Source organism: Camellia sinensis, unplaced genomic scaffold (assembly GCF_055761805.1).
Source record: "Camellia sinensis isolate YWXY unplaced genomic scaffold, ASM5576180v1 Unanchor1, whole genome shotgun sequence".
Lineage (NCBI taxonomy): Eukaryota > Viridiplantae > Streptophyta > Magnoliopsida > Ericales > Theaceae > Camellia > Camellia sinensis.
Genome location: NW_028128987.1, coordinates 19,161,313 through 19,179,582, shown reverse-complemented (window position 1 = coordinate 19,179,582; position 18,270 = coordinate 19,161,313). Strand labels below are relative to the sequence as shown.

The following is an 18,270-nucleotide window of genomic DNA, read 5'->3' as shown; positions in this document are numbered from 1 at the left end:
TCAGAATGAGAGCATTTTGAATCAAGGGACAAGCCGGGAGAAGGGTCGTTGTATCAGAAACGTTCCTTTCAGTTATAATCCTGCACTCGGAAGAGATCAACAAACCAGGCCAGCACCTGCCAATCCCTTTACTGGTGCGTCGAGCAAAAATCCACAAACCTCGAAGTATCTACCCCGAGGTCAGAGAGTCTTCCATGCTCTCCATATGCCTTTGTCCAAAGCTCTCCAAATCCTTGTTGGACAAGGCCATCTCAAACCCCTTGAGCCTCGGCCTCTCCCGAACCTTCTTCCGGCTATGCATGATGCTACCAAGCACTGCGCTTTCCATCAACAAATCGGTCATAACACCGACAGTTGCGTCCGTCTCCGCCACGAGATACAAAATTTGATTGACAACGGGGTCATCCCCGCACCAGGTCCTGCAAAGCCTATCGGCACTTGATCAGTGAATTTGGGGGATAATGTGATGTGATTGGGGGGATGAACCACCTGCGGGCAGCGCTCAGTTTACTCCAGATATGGTGGATGGCATGCACTGTTTTGAGCATTTGCGAATGCTAGTTTTTGTACTTTCTGACTTGGGTATTGGGTCAGTCTGTTGTTTTGTATATAGTCAGTCTTTTGTACTGAGTCAGTTGGGTCTGTCTTGTTGTATCGAGTCAGTCTTGTTAGAGTCGGGTGATTTCGGGGGTGTTACCTTGGGCATCACTTGCCTGTTTTCTATTTGTCTTTTTTTGTTTTCTTTTGAGTCTGTTTCTGCCAGGGAGCCAGTAACACCAAAAGATTTGAATGAAACAACAGTAATTTTTGCACTTCTGTGTTCGCTTCTGCCGTGTGCTAGTTGTGTCAGAATCTGAATGAAACGGCAGTACTTTTTGCCTACTCTTCTGCACCCCAAAATCATTGCATTGACCTAAGTTTTTCAAAACTTTTTGAACACTGCGGTGAAAACGAAGAGGAAGGAATTCCCCGAGTTTTGCAAAATTTGATCATTTGAGAGAAAGAGATGCATGCTAAGCCTTTAATGAGTGAAATCATGCTTGTTAGCGTGAGTACTGAGAAGGACCCTGGTTTGATCCAGACTGGTTTCACACTATCTTCACCGCAAGCGATTTGTCGCTTTCTTAAAAACTTTCAAAAACAAAATGTTTTGCGCGGTCCTGCGAAGACCTGTGTGGAATTGCTCCTGAGATTGTGCAGCCTAGGATCGCTCTCAGCCTCGAGATTCAACCCCTTTGCTTCCAAACCTTGAACTTGAATTCAGAAGGTTCAACGGTCAACTACGACGTGAGGCCTATGTGGCCAGATTTGAAGCAGCCCTCGAACAAGAGGCCAGGAAAGTCGGATCAAGAAGATCAGAAGATCAGAAGAAGCTTGCAAAGCTAGAACAGAAGTACCCTTTGAACTAGGGGCAAAGATATCAGATGTGCTCGAAGAGCCGAAGATGAGTCCTCTTGCAAATCAACAGCCACTCTCCTGGATACGGATGGCTTCGAAACCCTATAACCATTTGGCATGGACCAAGCTACACTTTTACCCTTGAGAGGCTCGCTGGACCGAAAACCCGGAAGGGCGACCCAGGCAAAAGTTAGAGCAAGAAAAAGAAGAAAAAGAACAAAAAAAGAAAAAAAGAAGAAAAAGAAAAGAAAAGAAAAAAAAAAGAAAGAAAAAATGCAAAAAAAAAGAAAGAAAAGAAAAGAAAAGAATATAAAAAAAAAAGAAGAAAAGAATTGAAAAAAAGAAAGAAAGAAGAATAAAACTCGCAAGGTCGAAAACCCGCGACGGGTGCCTTGGCAAAAGTTAGAGCATAAAAAGGAGAGGTTAAATACCCGAGCGTACCTTAACCCCGAACTACGTAAGGCTTGATTCCTATCTTCGGGATACGTAGGCAACTTCATTTTGAAGTCCAGCCGTAAAACACTACATATTCGATTGTGTCCATGCGATGGTTTTGGTCATCTTTGTCTTCTCTGTATCTGAGAGTCTGCTTGCGTTCGTCGCTCTGAGGACTACCCACAAAGCGCTGCGGTGCCATCCAAACAAGGGGCAACTTTCCGTTGCCACTCGATGCGCTGCAAGACCATTCAAACAAGGGGCAACTTTCCGTTGCCATTCAATGCACCGCGGTGCCGTTCAAACAAGGGGCAACTTTCCGTTGCCATTCAATGCGCCGCGGTGCCGTTCAAACAAGGGGCAACTTTCCGTTGCCATGCAGTTCCCCTCAAGCAAGGGGCAATTTTCCTTCGAATCCGAGGTTGTGCATCTCGAGAGTAGGTTCCGTACTCGTTGAGCAGTGGTCATTTGCAAAAATAGTTTTTGAGAATTTTTACTAAGGTTGACTAATCTTCTCGAAAAGTATTCCTTTTTTAAAAAACTGGACCATTTCTTGGACCAAAAAGAGAAAAATTTTCAGTGCTCATGGCCTGACTTGCATGATTTTAAATCAGAAAATTGAACAAGCATGTTAATCTAACTCCCATTTTGGTCAAACTGTTTTAGTAGAAAGCAAAAACAAAAAATGGTCAAAATAATGAACTAGGGGCACAGTTGGGTCAGGTGTTCTGTCTTTTCCCCTTTATCAAAATTCTTGCCGGAAAGGGCACTCTACTTGTCGGAAAGGGCATCGTATTCGCCAGAAAAGGGCACAACAAAGGGCAGAAAGCTCTCACATCCTTCAAGCAACGAGGTATCAAGCAAAGTGCGAAGCACGAACTAGAATGGGGCAAGATATTCCACTCCATCATCTGGACAGATCTTATCACGTCCAAACTCCCCAGCAAAGCATCATCAACTGATGTTAGCTGCAGATTTGCTACACACCCAGTTGTAGCGCAACCTTTCCGTGGAAGGAATTCACTAGCTGTGAGCGGAAGAAAGAGAATCTAGCAGAATGCTGGGGACACGAGCCCACAATTTGCTGTTTATCCATCAACCATCCAGGGAAGGGATGAAAAATGAGAGATTGAAGAATAGAGAGATGTGCGATGAGAGGAAAAGTGAGAAGAGGGTTTTTTTTTTCAGAAAAAACAAAGCTTGAGGGCCGAGTGATGTGAGAACCACAAATGAGAAAGGGTGGGAAACACTACCCGGTGAAACAGGCTCCCTGTGTATGTCTGAGTGTCGTGTCTTTTTGTTTTTTTTCTCGATTCTTGTTTTGAGTCGTTACGAGTGTTACTCGATGTGTTTAGGTTGTTTACCTTTTGTTTTCCGTTGTTGAGTCGTAGTGCGTTGTGTTCAGTTGTAGGCTCAATACCCGGTCGAGAACTCATTTATCAATTTTAAAATAAAATTGTTTTGCGCTCCGAGTGCCGTGCCGTTCTCCACATCTGTGCAAAACAAGATTCGTTCTTTTATAAAATCACAGGATTCAACCCAGGTCATGTGAGAACAGTAGAACCAGGACCTATCTGAAGCTATATATGGTTCCGGACTGCAAAGCAAAAGCAAAAGAGGAAAATGTCGGGTATCCGAGTTTGTTTCAACTTCTACAGGTTCCGTTTTGCGTCCTGTCTTTTCAGATCAGATTGTCCGTTCAGAATGAGCTGTGTGCCGAATAAACTAAATACTGTGTTATGAGCTGCGTGTTCAGAATAAGCAGTGTGTTGATATGAGCTGTGTGTTCAAAGTGAACAGATTACTATGTTGACTGTTTCACTGTCTCAAGTCAGAATGGCGATCAAAAGTGCTCTTCCCGAGTACCATTCCCCGTCAGAGTTATCTTGGCTTTTGTTTGTACTGAGGGAAAGTTGTGAATATGATCAGAAAGAAAAGCGGCATCCGTGGCTTTTACATGTAGAGATTACCCTTTGTCAGCAAGAAATCATTTTACCATTCTTCCACTCGCGTGAGACGCATTCGGACTTCGAATCCACCTTTCCTCCTTTCACGTGAAACGTATTGGGATGTGACGTTCACCCGGTTAAAACCTTCCCTCTCTCCGTATGAAATACGTTGAGATATGCCTGTTGGTTACACCATTATTTTTCTCCCCGGTTAAAACCTTCCCTCTCTCCGTATGAAATACGTTGAGATATGCCTGTTGGTTACACCAGTGTTTTTTTCTCCCCGGTTAAAACCTTCCCTCTCTCCGTATGAAATACGTTGAGATATGCCTGTTGGTTACACCATTGTTTTTTTTCTCCCCGGTTAAAACCTTCCCTCTCTCCGTATGAAATACGTTGAGATATGCCTGTTGGTTACACCAGTGTTTTTTTCTCCCCGGTTAAAACCTTTCCTCTCTCTGTATGAAATACGTTGAGATATGCCTGTTGGTTACACCATTATTTTTCTCCCCGGTTAAAACCTTCCCTCTCTCCGTATGAAATATGTTGAGATATGCCTGTTGGTTACACCATTGTTTTTTTCTCCCCGGTTAAAACCTTCCCTCTCTCCGTATGAAATACGTTGAGATATGCCTGTTGGTTACACCATTATTTTTCTCCCCGGTTAAAACCTTCCCTCTCTCCGTATGAAATACGTTGAGATATGCCTGTTGGTTACACCATTGTTTTTTTTCTCCCCGGTTAAAACCTTCCCTCTCTCCGTATGAAATATGTTGAGATATGCCTGTTGGTTACACCATTATTTTTCTCCCCGGTTAAAACCTTCCCTCTCTCTGCATGAAATACGTTGAGATATGCCTGTTGGTTACACCATTGTTTTTTCTCCCCGGTTAAAACCTTCCCTCTCTCCGTATGAAATACGTTGAGATATGCCTGTTGGTTACACCATTGTTTTTTTTTCTCCCCGGTTAAAACCTTCTCCCTCTCCGTATGAGATGCGGTTAGGTATGCCTGCTGGTTACACCACCTTCGCACCTTTCACGTGAAACGTGTTAGGAATTTATCTCAGGTCGCGTTGTGTACGCACTTGAGCGGTTGTTTTTGGGCCTCCTCTCACGATTTCAGCGTGATTTGAGTGTCCCCTTCCTTACGCGATTTCAGCGTGTTTGGAATTTTTTCTCAGGTTGCGTTGTGTACGTACCTGGGCGGTTGTTTTGGGGCATCTTCTCACGTTTTCAGCGTGGTTTGAGTGTCTCGTTCCTTACGCGATTTTAGCGTATTTGGAATTTATCTCAAGTTGCATTGTGTACGCACCTGGGCGGTTGTTTTGGGGCCTCCTCTAACAATTTTAGCGTGGTTTGAGTGTCCCGTTCCTTACGCGATTTCAGCGTGTTTGGAACTTATCTTAGGTTGCGTAGAACGCGCTCCTGATTGATTTTCTTTGTTCTGCCTCCACTCACGAGTCCAGCGTGGTTGGAATATGTCGCCCTTTGCATCTGTTGTACTCTCTGTTGCATCGCATCTATTATCTATTGCATCACATCTGTTACATCCATTGCATCATATCTGTTTTATCGTCCGGTCTAAGGAGACCTTAAATCCTGCATCATCATTCGCGCCATTCTGCGCATCGCACTTGCATTTCTTCGCACTGTCTTGTGCACTCCCCGGTCTAGGAGACCTTAAATCCTCTAAAGGTGCAATTCCTTTGGTGTTTGTCGTGCTCGAACGACTTCCGGTGGTCTGGTATAGCCACCTGCCTGTGTTTGCGGTGAGTTCCTAGGAGACCAACTGAGACGGTGGAAACTAGAGTTCGAATGGCTTATGCCTAGAACGCAAAGGTTCGGGATTTCCGAGACTAAAGTCAGGTTTAAATACCCAGGGGTTTATCCTCGGCTTGAAATCTGTATGGCAGCCCCATAGATTGAGATAGCATCTGTATGCACCTCAATTCTGGATACTGATCCAACCTAGTCTGTCACCCTGTTGGAGAATAGGGAAAGCTGCAACCATAGTCAGGGAGAAAAGTAGTACCCGTGGTTCAACTGAGAAGAAACGGGAGACCCCCAGCAGCATGAGGTAAGTCATTGCCAATGCCCCTGTGAGGTACCTTCATTTCCTAGCTATTACATTGCATTTCAGTTATTACATTACAGTGCATTGCATGAATCCTCCAATTTTCAAACCGGCTTCGCATAACGTATAAGTCCAATCTTCAAATCGGCTTCGCGTAGCGTATAAGTCCAATCTTCAAACCGGCTTCGCGTAGCGTATAAGTCCAATTGTCAAATCCGCTTCGCGTAGCGTATAAGTCCAATTATCAAACCGGCTTCGCGTAGCGTATAAGTCCAATCTTCAAATCGGCTTCGCGTAGCGTATAAGTCCAATCTTCAAACCGGCTTCGCGTAGCGTATAAGTCCAATTATCAAACCGGCTTCGCGTAGCGTATAAGTCCAATTATCAAACCGGCTTCGCGTAGCGTATAAGTCCAATCTTCAAACCGGCTTCGCGTAGCGTATAAGTTCAATTGTCAAATCGGCTTCGCGTAGTGTATAAGTCCAATTATCAAACCGGCTTCGCGTAGCGTATAAGTCCAATTTTCAAACCGGCTTCGCGTAGCGTATAAGTCCAATTATCAAACCGGCTTCGCGTAGCGTATAAGTCCAATTATCAAACCGGCATCGCGTAGTGTATAAGTCCAATTTTCAAACCGGCTTCACGTAGCGTATAAGTCCAATCTTCAAAATATTTCTGCATATCATTTTGCATTATGCCCCCTGCCTGCGGGCATGCCTACGGGCACATCTTTGTTATCTTGCCTGTTTGTCTAAGTCTTCGGCCTTGTCAAAAATGGGTCGTCTCTGGGCTTTGACATTCACTCCCGTCACTTATGACTTCCGAGTTCTGTCAAAGAGGGGCAACTGTAGACACCCCATTTTTGACCGACCTTGAGACTCAGACGTCACCAGTTGAGCGCTCGGTGATATTGCATATTGTGCTCGTTCAGAAGTTTCAGAGTCTCGGCTGCGAGCCTTACCTCTGGACTTCCGGACTCTTTTGTGCTTTGCCTCGGTTTGCGAACTAGGCTCTGTTTTCTCTGTTTTCTCTTCTCGAAGGGAGGGAGAGGTCTCGTAGATCATCTCTCAGTGGCCGTAGGCTACGTTTCGTGGTCGTAGGCCATTTTGTCCGTTTGGAGCCCGGTTTCCGATTTTTCGGAGCCGTTGGCCGTATGCCTCGGTTTGGGACCGCTTAACCACCTTCGTTTGCCTCAATTTTTCGCATACATCTTATTTGTTCCCTTTTGAGGGACACTGTGGTCCGAGAGACCAACTTCGTGGTCGGACACCACTTCCGGTGCCTAACAGCCCACTTTCGGGGCCCTAAACTGCGTGTTTTGGCTCCCGAACCTTCATTTTGCATTTTTGGGCTCCGACCCGAACTTGAGATAGTCTTATTTTGAGGTCCTTTTCATATTTGATTAAGGACCTTTTGCTGTTTGAGATCTCCTCCTATCACTTGCTTCTTTAACGCTCTTTTAGGCCTATTTTTGCGTGGTATTTTAGGCTTACTTGTGAGCTGTTTCGGACTTGGTCATAAACTACAAAGTGTCTTGTTTTGAGCCCCTCTTCAACTTTGTTGAAGGGCTCTCGGCCATTTGGGTCCAGCAGCTATCACTTGCCTTTATATCCCACTTTTTGGCCTTTTTGGAGGGAAACTTGGATTGTTTTCCCTCCATTTTTTCCCTCCATTTCCCCCCCCCCTTTCCCCCCATTTTTGCCTATATATCAGCAGCTCCAGCTGCTGGTTTAGGGTTAACAAAATTTCCCCCCAAGAGCCTTGTATTGTATCTCTCTCTCTCTCTATAATTCTAAGCTTCAAAATCCTTAAGTTCCTACACCCATTTCTTCACCACCACCAAGCACCACCACCACTACTCCATTCCAGCAGATAGGAGTGGCTTTCCAGCAGCTAAGAGGCAACATTTTTCAGTCCTAGAGGCAGCAAAGGTTGGGTCTTCAAGGGTGAGCACTCTTCTCCCTCTTTCTAGCTCATTTTTTGCCTCATTTTTTTAGCCTCTTTTCTTGCTGTTTTGAGCTCCGACCAAAACATAAAATGCCATTTTTTTGAGCTATATTCCATGTTTCATTAAGGGCTTATTACAGTTTGAAGCTTATTTTTGGCACTTTCTTCATTACCCCTTTGTATGCCATTATTTTGCATGATTCTTTTAGCCTATGTGTGATCTGTTTTCGAGCATGATGTAAACTGTGGTTAGGCTTATTTTGAGCCCTTCTTCAACATTGAAGAAGGGCTCATCCTTGTTTGGGACCTCCATGCATCACTTACCATTATACCCCTCTTTGGTCCTCATTTTTTGCATGTTTTTTTAGCTTATCTTGCTTCTGTTTTTCGGCCATGATCAGAACTGAAAGTGGCCATAGTTTGACCCCCTTGTCATGTTTCATTAAGGGTCCTTTCCTGTTTGATGAATATTTTGCATACTTCATGTTATACCCCTTTGTTGGCCTATATCTTGCGTTGCATTTTGAGCATGTTTGTATATTGATTTGGGGCTTTCCATCTACTGTAAATGTTCATATTTTTATCCCCTTTTCAGTGTTGTAGAAGAGTATTTTTTTGTTTGGGCTTTGCATCTACCACTTGCTTCTTTGTCCATTTTTCGGTCCAATTCTTGCATAAGAGCTTAGCCATACCTATGTTTGTTTTTGGGGTTTTTATAGTTCTGTAAAACATCATATTTTTGGCCCCTCTTCAATATTGTAGAAGGCCCCTAACCTGTTTGGGGTCAGCAGCTGTGAGTTGCTTCTTTGTCTCATATTTAGGGCCATTTTTGCATGCTAGTTTTGCCCTATTTATGTTTGCTGTTTGGCCATGCTTTGAATTGCAAAAATGCTTATCTTGGGGCTGCCTTGCTTCTGTCTTTTCATTCCATGTACCAATTATGTATGCTTTGTATAGCTGTAGTTCATTCTATGTGCCTAATTTTGCATTTCGGGAGAGATTCCATGCATCGGGTGTACTTTCGCCTCATTTCGGGGCTGTTTTCCCCCACATTTCAGTGCTGAAATTCCATTAGCATGTTTGCATATCATTTTCCATGCTATTGCATTATGCCATTGCCTCGGTTTGCGTGCCCGTGTGCACGCGTTTCGAGGCACTTCATTTTCATCCATCGGCCTCTTATGTGAGTGTGGCTGAGGCTCTCTCATGTTAGTGTAAGTCCATGTTGCATTCTATATGCCATTTTAGCCATATTGCATTGCGTATGCCATTGCCTCGATTTGCGTGCCCGTGTGCACTCGTTTCGAGGCACTTCATTTTCATCCATTGGCCTCTTATGTGAGTGTGGCTGAGGCTCTCTCATGTTAGTATAAGTCCATGTTGCATTCTATATGCCATTTTAGCCATATTGCATTGCATATGCCATTGCCTCGGTTTGCGTGCCCGTGTGCACGCATTTCGAGGCACTTTATTTTCATCCATCGGCCTCTTATGTGAGTGTGGCTGAGGCTCTCTCATGTTAGTGTATGCTCATATCATATTTCTATGTTATTTGCATTGCATATGTCATTTTTTTGGTTTGCGTGCCCGTGTGCATGCATTTCGAGGCATCTCATTTTCACAGCATTGTGCATACTAGGTTGTATCTTAGATCGCATTCGTGCATTTTCTCGGTTTGCGTGCCCGTGTGTACGTATTTCGAGGCATCTCATTTTTATAGCATTGTGCATACTAGGTTGTATCTTAGATCGCATTCATGTCATTTTCTCGATTTGCATGCCCGTGTGCACGCATTTCGAGGCATCTCATTTCCATAGCATTGTGCATGCTAGGCTGTATCTTAGTTGCATTCATGCATGTCATGCATATTGCATCGTGTTCGGGATAGGAGTTAGCCCGGACACGGGAAACGAGGTGCATTCCGTACTCCGAGTGACGGAATGTATCTCGATTCCCCAGTCACCGACACTCCGGATCATCCATAATGGAGTTAGGTCTTGTTGTGTTTTCGTGTGTATCCATTTAATATTTAAATTGTGCAATTCGACTCCTCGGCCATCATGCCTTGATATGCGTGATTGGTGGCACGAGGATCGAGGCATGCATATATTTGTGAAAATACATTGCTATGCCCCTTTCCTGCTCTCTGTTGCAGCAAAATGAAGAATCAGTAACTTTTCGGGGCTTGGCGCGCATTTCAAGAAAAGGTGTAAACAGAGGCTAATTGGGGCATCGTCATGGATTTCCGCGCAATGGCAACCCGGGCATGCATCATTCATCATCCGGAGCGGAGTCAAGGCAGTCCCTGGCTTGCATGCCAGTTTATTTATTTTCTTAGTTAATTTGTTAATTAATTAGGAATTTGTACATTATTTGGACTGTATTATTTGGACTGTACTATTCTTTTATTCGGGACTGTATATTTATTCGGACCCTCCGAGCGAGGGCACAACTGTAATAAGTGTGCGTGTGTGCGATGTATGTCTTCCAATCCCACGTCTTTCTCCCTTTTATTTATCCGCTTATGATGGTTAGATTAGGGCACGTTTAAATTAGCATACAGTATGACAGCATGTTTGCATCATTCATCTGTATTGCATGCACCGGGTTCGGCGCATCATACTAACTGCATTTGTATTTCAATTCCAAGTTGAATACATGTTAGCTGTAGCATTCCATATGCCATGTTTAGAATAGCCGAGCCTGCTATAGTTTGCATTTTTGCATGTGTTGCATTAGTCATTTCTGTATACTTTGGATCATGCATGATTTCTAATGTAGTTTCTGTTTTGGCTTGAAGTACTCGGTGAGTTTTTATGCTTTAGCATCCTTGCATGCGTGTGAGTGACTGCCATGAATAGCATGCTTACCATGAGGCTGTATGCTTATGTGATATAACTGCCTGAATGCCTGTGGGTAAAGGTTGGGTTATTTGGATTGGAACAATTCATTCAAATGTGTGTTTTCAGCCCACTAGATAGTGGCAAAATCATATTTTCTAAGCCCACCCGAGGGTGGCAAATCCACGTCTTAGCCTACATGCGAGTAGCACCATCAAACTATTTTTAAACAAACAGACATGAAATGTTTTGTTCCAATTCAGGCGATCCAGTCTATACTTGTATGCTGTGCGCATCACATAGTAATCTAGGCTAATAACCGGAATAAGAACACATAATGTTTTCAAAAATAGATATCATGGTTAGTAGAGGCCGATCTTTGATCGGGCGAGCGGGGGTGCTCACGAAGTGTCCTTCCCCAATCGTACCCAAGTTCCCGAGCCGAGGCAACTTTGGTGATGATGGACACGTGGCCTTTGGCACCGAGTCAGGGTTTCCTAAATTCCCCCAAATAAAATATTTAGGTGGCGACTCTGTATCTGGCAAAGCAGTCCATGTTTGGCACTTCTTTCAAAAATCTGTTTTCTCAAAACGATTTGCCGGATTTGGACTCTTTGGTTCAGATTTAGAACCGTGACAATTTGAGAGTCCTGAGCTGTAGTGACCCCAAAATGAACAGAACGGGACTCACCCTCCCGGGGCGTTCGGGGACTGTAGACACCCCATTTTTGACCGTGCTCAAGACTTGGACATCACCGTTTGAACACTCGGTGATCATCCATGTTTGTGTTCGTTTGGAGTTCCCGGAGGTCTCGGCTCGCGTACCCTGCCTCAGGATCTCCGAACTTGACTGTTTAGTGTCTGGTTTTGCACCGAACACTCATTGTTTTGCTTTGTGAGACATCCCCACACACCACCGGCAGTGGCTAAAGGCCACCGGCTGGGTTTTTGATGCCATCAGCACTTTTGTTTGCCGGTCGGCATATTTTATTGCCGGTCGGCATAGTTTGTTGCCGGTCGGCACTGTTTTTTGTCGAAATGACATTTTTGGGCAGCCGACCACTGTTCATCCACTTTATGGAGATATTTTGTGCCAGCTGTGATAGCTGGCACCAACTCTTCTCCCCTCCATACACGTGTATGGAGGGATCTCCCTCTAGCCAAGCTTGTTGTATAAGCTTTGCAAGAGGGAGTCCTATAAGAGAGGGGCTTTCCTCTTGGATCTAGGTTAGACTTTGGCAACCAAAAACCAGAGCTTTGAGATATAGATACATATCATCTCTATATCTCCCTCTCTCTCCTCCTTTGTGTGTGTTTCTTAGCTCAAAAGGTGGTTTTTACCTTACTTTTGCACCATTACACACACTATTACACCTTACTCCGAGATTGAGGGACTTGGAGGGTTGATTCTTGAGTTTTTGGACTGGTTTTGATCAAAAGAAGAGGGCTAGACCATTTGTTCTTCAAGGGTTCTTCAAGGGTGAGCATTTTGCTTTTTATTCCCCAAACTTGCAATAGTTTTCTACCTATCTTGCTTGCTGTTTTAGCTCTTGTGTATAACATGAAAGAGGCTTATATTTTCATGCTTTAGAACTTTCATTAAGGTCATTTTGTGGTTTGAGTACAAACTCACCCTTCTAGGCCTTGTTTGGTCCATTTTGGTGCCTCTTTTGTAAGGTTTTGGTCATCTTTGTATTTTGATCTCTTCACCACTGAAAATCAGTGTATTTTTAGTGTTAAAAAGGTGGTTTGAAGTCTTGCATAGGGGAGGGACACCCCTCTCCCTTCTTTGTTTTGTTTCCTTGCTTTTTGGCTTAAAAGGGTAGCATGTGTGCTTGATCATTCTTGGCCTCATTTCAAAATTTTTTTAGGTGTTTTAGGTCATGTGTAACCTCTGTTTTTGGCTGGATTTGTGCCTCCTTGTATGCTTGTAATACTTGCTTTGTATTGCTCCATTTTGCTTAGAAGTGCATCTCATGATTAGGCCATGATTCTTGTGTGTGTTGGCTTAGTTCCATGAAGCTTTTAGTATTGTTTTTCCATGCTTAAAGTCTGTTGGTTATCCATTTGGTCATGCTTGGCATGTTTGTCATAGGTGCTATGTATTTCAGCTTGAAAGCTTTGAGCATTTTGACCCCTAACATGCATGGTTGTGATTACCCTCATGATTTAACATCATCTAGGACCACATTTTAATCCAAGAATCATGTTTGTATGTGTGCATGCATGACCTCTTTTGTGCCTTGAGGGTGTACCCTCTTATGCCTAGGAATAGGCCTTGGTGCATATGCCTCTTGGGAGTCACCTTAGCTGCCATTTTAGGAGGGTTTGGAGTCCTATCTTGGTCTGCAAAATTCTGTTTTTTACTTGTTTTAATCATGCCATGAGAGGCCATGTTGGTGGGGGTAAGTTGTCCCCTCTTTGTGCCTTAATCTTGGGACCATAACTTTGCTTGTTAACATGAGATGTTGCCCATCATTTTGAGCATTTTTTGGTGCTGTTTTGGGGTGGACTAAGGTCTGTCCCTTTATGGTTCAAGGCCCCCATTGCATGCTTGCTTCATGTTTGTTGTATGGTTGTTCCATCAAGCCTCGTAGCATGTGAATCCCATTCCCAAATTGGTCCATATTTGCATCATATTTGCATCTTGTATGCTTGGCATTATACATTTGTCATGTTGGTTGCATAATGCTTGTTGTGCTTTACATCTAGGTATCATGTTGCATGTTGAGCCATGTTTGCATAACATGCATTGCATTCACTTGGTTTGGGGTGTCAAACCAAGTGTGGGAATCAAGGAACATTCATACTTCAAGTGATGTAATGTGCCTCGATTCCCGGTCATCGGGGCCTTTGACTCCAACTTGATGAGGCTTCGGATCCCATTTTGTTTGTTGCATGCATCCTTACATCAAATGGCAAATTTGATTCTTTGAGCCACCATGCACCATTGATGGCTCGAGGATCGAAGGTCGTGCTTCTTTGAGTTCAAAACATGATAGGAAGCATAACCATGCTCACATGTACCTGAAAACCCCATGCCATGCACTGTCTGTTCCCTGTTTGCTGTCAAACTGTCTTCTGCAGGAAGTTTCTGCCGACCGGCAGAATTTTGTGCCGACCGGCAATCTATGGAATGCCGATGAATCCAATAAATGCCGGTGGAAATTGTGAAGTGCCGGTGGGAATTCTGTCTGGCCGGTGGTGCTCTGCAGCATGTGAGGAACCTGCTCCAGGACTTTGGTAATTTTCAGAGAGACAAGGCAGTACAAACAGAGGTGGCAGGAGTACGGTACGGGTTTTTCGGGCGAGTCGAGTTCCGAGCATGCATCATCTGCGCATCCCGAGGCAGAGGCTATGGCCACCCTCTTCTTTCTTTTGCATCCTTTCTTTTAATTAATTAGGAAATTCTGTAATAATTTTTATTTGTTTATTATTCGGGACTGTAATATTTATTTGGACCCTCCGAGTGAGGGCAATGATGTAATAAGTGTGCGTGAGTGTGTGTATGTCTTCCAACCTCACGTCTTTCTTCCCTTTTACTTACCCGCTTTGATGGTTAGTATTAGGGCACGTTTAATTTAGCATACCTTATGCTATGCATGCGTGCATCCATGCATTTGTATTGCATACATTAGGCTCGGTACATCACGCTAACTGCATTTGTACTTCAAATTCTAAACCGAATATGTGATAATTGTGCATTTTCACATGCCATGTTTAGGTTTAACCGAGCCTATCTAAATTGCATCTTGTATGTGTTGCATTAGGCAAATTAACATGAACTAGGACACGCACATTTTGCTAACTAGTTTACTGTTTTGGCACGGAGTACTAGGTAAGCTTTTATGCTTTAGCATATCGCATGCGTGTGAATGTTACCATGATAGCATGATTACCATGAGGCTAGCTGCTTATATGATATAACTGCTTGAATGCCTGTGGATGGAGGTTGAATTACCTAAATTGGAATAAATTAAAGCTGTGAGTTTTTAAGCCCACTAGATAGTGGCAAAAACATCCTTTCCAAAAACCCACTTAAGGGTGGCAAAATCTGCATTTTAGCCTACTTACGAGTAGCAAACCAATTTCAAAACAAACATGAATTACTTTTGTTCCAATTTGGGCGATTTGGTCTATACTTGTTTGCTGCGCGCACAACATAGCAATTCTAGGCTAATAATTGGAATAAGAACACGTAATGTTTTCAAAATTGGATATCACGGTTAGTAGAGGCCGGTCTTCGGACCGGGCGAAAGGGGGTGCTCATAGCTGACCTTCCCCGATCGTACCCAAGCTCCCGAGCCGAGACAACTCCGGTGATGACGAACATGTGGCCTTTGGCACCGAGTCAGGGTTTCCTAAATTTCCCCATTTAAAAAATATTTAGGTGGCGACTCTGTGTCTGGCAAAGCAGTCCATGTTTGGCACTACCTTTTTTCCAAAATCTGTTTCTCAAAACGATTTGCCAGATTTGGACTCTTTGGTTCAGATTAAGAACCGTGACACAAAATCGAGTCCGAACCGTAGCGGCGTCCCCCTCGCGGACCTGTTACAGGGACGTCTACACAAAGCAAATAAAGCATGCTACATACTCACACACTTAAGGCCAACAAGCCAAAATGCAAAGGAGCTATACTAAACATGGAAAATGTGAATCTAAAGACCCAAGACAGACCTTAAGCATATTAAAACATGACCAAAAACTTCACAAAGCTAAGCTAAAATATGCAAGCATGGTGGTCCAAAGGCAAGATGCATTTCTGGGCAAAATAGAGGAATACAAAGCAAGTGTATGATGCACATGGAATCTCACCAAACCATCAAAAATTAGTGAATAAAACATGTGAAAATAGGCCCAAATAACCACTGATACGCAACCATGGCATGCAAAAATGATGAGTTACTTTAGAGGGCCATGCAAGGAGTTATTAAGCACATGCAAGATAGACATTTAGCAAGATCAAATCAACTCTGGAAATGGCTTATGGGGGTCCTAAAACCCACTGAAAAATGCTTGAAACAAGGTTTGAAAGCATGCAAATAGGAGCCCCTTTGGAAGGCCAAAAAGGGCAACAAACAAGGCAACAGAGGAGAGGGTCACCCCTCTCCTTCTTAGGACCTTAAACCACCATCCTCACCAAAAATAGCACAAAATGGGGCCAAACAAGGCCTAAGAGGGGGTAAACGACCCCAAACACAAAAGTGTCCTTAATGAAGTATCTTAAACACAAAAAAACAGAACTTTTTTATGTTATACGCAAAGCTCAAATCAACAAGCAAGACAGGCTAAAAGGGTGTGCAAAAACGGGGAATAAAGAGGAAAAATGGGTTACCTTTGTAGCCAATACGGGACAACAGCCTCTAGACCCAAAAATGCAACCTTCAACCTCTGAAAACAAGACCCAAGAACCTCCAAGTGATGATGGAAGTGTTGTGCTAGGAGGTGTAGTTCAAATGGCCAAGAACTAGACCCTTTTGGGCCCTTTAACCCACCCAAATGTAGAGAGAGAGGGAGATATATAGAGAGAGTGATATATATATCTTATATATCAGATTTTCTAACCTCTCTAATGGAAGGAGAGGCTTTCCTTATATAGAGAAACCAATGGGGCAAAGCTTCTCTTAGAAGCTTTGACCAAAAAGGCCAAGCTACTCTTAGAAGCTTGGAGCAAAAGGGCCAAGAAGGCCAAGCTTCTTGGAGAAGCTAGACAAAAGGGCCAAGCTTCTTGGAGAAGCTAGGCAAATGGGTCAAGCTTCTTGGAGAAGCTAGACAAGGGGTCAGGAGGTGCAAGCTTCTCTTGGAAGCTTAGAAGGGTTCAAGCTTCTTGGAGAAGCTAAAAAAAGGGTCAAGCTTCTTGGAGAAGCTAAAAAGGGGTCAAGCTTCTTGGAGAAGCTAAAAAGGTTCAAGCTTCCTCAAGAAGCTAAAAGAAAGGTTCAAAAGGGTCAAGCTTCTTGGAGAAGCTAAAAAGGTTCAAGCTTCCTCAAGAAGCTAAAAAACGTTCAAAAAGGTCAAGCTTCTTGGAGAAGCTAAAAAGGTTCAAGCTTCCTCAAGAAGCTAAAAAAAGGTTCAAGAGGGTCAAGCTCCCTCAAGAAAAGGTCTCGACTAGGAAAAGTGGCCGATTGATCAAAAACAGTGGCCGGCCGACGAAACACAATGCCGACCGACTATCAATAGTGCCGACTGGCCATCACCAATGGCCGGTGGCAAGGAAACATGGCCGGTGGCCTCAAGCCATGGCCGGTGAGGTGTAGGGATGGCCTAAAAGCTACTTCCCACCCTCAGAAGCAAAATAACAAGTGTTTGGTGCAAAACCAGACACAAAATAGACAAGTCGAGAGGTCTTGAGGTAAGGCGCGTAGCCGAAACCTCCGAGAACTCAAGACGAACACAAACAAGGGTAATCATCGAGTGTTCAAACGATGACGTCCAAGTCTTAAGGACGGTCAAAAATGGGGTGTCTACACATTTCAACTGTAGTTTATTCCAAACTGCACTAATACACTGCATTAGCGCACTGCATTCACATATTGTACTCATACACTATATTTGACTTCTGCATGCACTCATTTTGCATAGCACGCATGCATCTGATACACACATTATATACTATGCCTGCATCTTATACACACATTGAAATTGATACGTGACAACTGTTCTTTTCACATCCCAGCTATACTGACTACTCTAGCAGTGGGAGCACCAACAACGGCAGCACCTTCTCCAGCAGTAGGGAGGAGAGACAGAGACAGAAGTACTCGAGACGGAGCAGTCCTCTAGAGCCCATCTTACGCAATGATGATGCTGAGACCAGCGGCTCAAAGGAGGCAACGAGTCAGCACTCTGGGTCGTTTGAGAGCGGAGATGATGACGCCGACTCGGGTTCCAAGAGTGGAGGTGACAATGCTGAGAAGGGTTCTGGAGCAGAGAGCGGAGACGCTGCCTGCTCTAGTTCTGGCTCAGAGACAGATTCAGACAGCAGAGCCAATGGAGATAGTGCCCCAGAGTCCTCTTCTCCGAGGAAGAGGACGAAGAGGGCCTCTCAAGCCTAAAGCGGCTGGCGCTGCTTTTTTGCATTTTTACTTAGTTTCTTTTTGTTGGGAACATTAGCATATGTATAGCCGTAGATAGGTTTTATTGCTTTAAAACTTATACTTCTCTTTTGTAAAATGCCATGATCAGAATAAAACCTCACAGTTAGTGTCTGTCATTTTTGCATCATGAGCACCACATTAACATGAAATGGACATGGAATTGAATTGGTCAAGAGCACTTGATAGAAACAATGCTCTTAATTGGGTAATGAACCGACTAACAACCAAAATACAAAAAGCAACATACAACTCGATAAGCAAAATACCAACTCGATAAACAAAACAAAACAACTCAAATACAACTCAACAAACTTGCTAAAACCAAAAGGACTCAAAACAAGACCTTAAAAACGCACAAAGAGCAAAACAAAACACATGCTTCTAGCATTGTTCAGCACAAAGGTGGATAACAAGGCTGAAAAAAAGGCTGCCGGCTAGAAAAGATGGCCTGTCGACCACCAAGGTAGCCTGCCGGCCATCAAGGTGCAGAACCTCCAAATTGTTGACAGCTGGCTTCCACTCACTGCCTT

General features: G+C 43.8%; 1 pseudogene; it reads left to right on the top strand.

The window, feature by feature from the left end:
• LOC145814120 (3-ketoacyl-CoA synthase 4 pseudogene) overlaps positions 1-17,698 on the top strand; it is a 44,015-nt pseudogene extending 26,317 nt beyond the window's left edge.
• Positions 17,699-18,270: the final 572 nt, after the last annotated feature.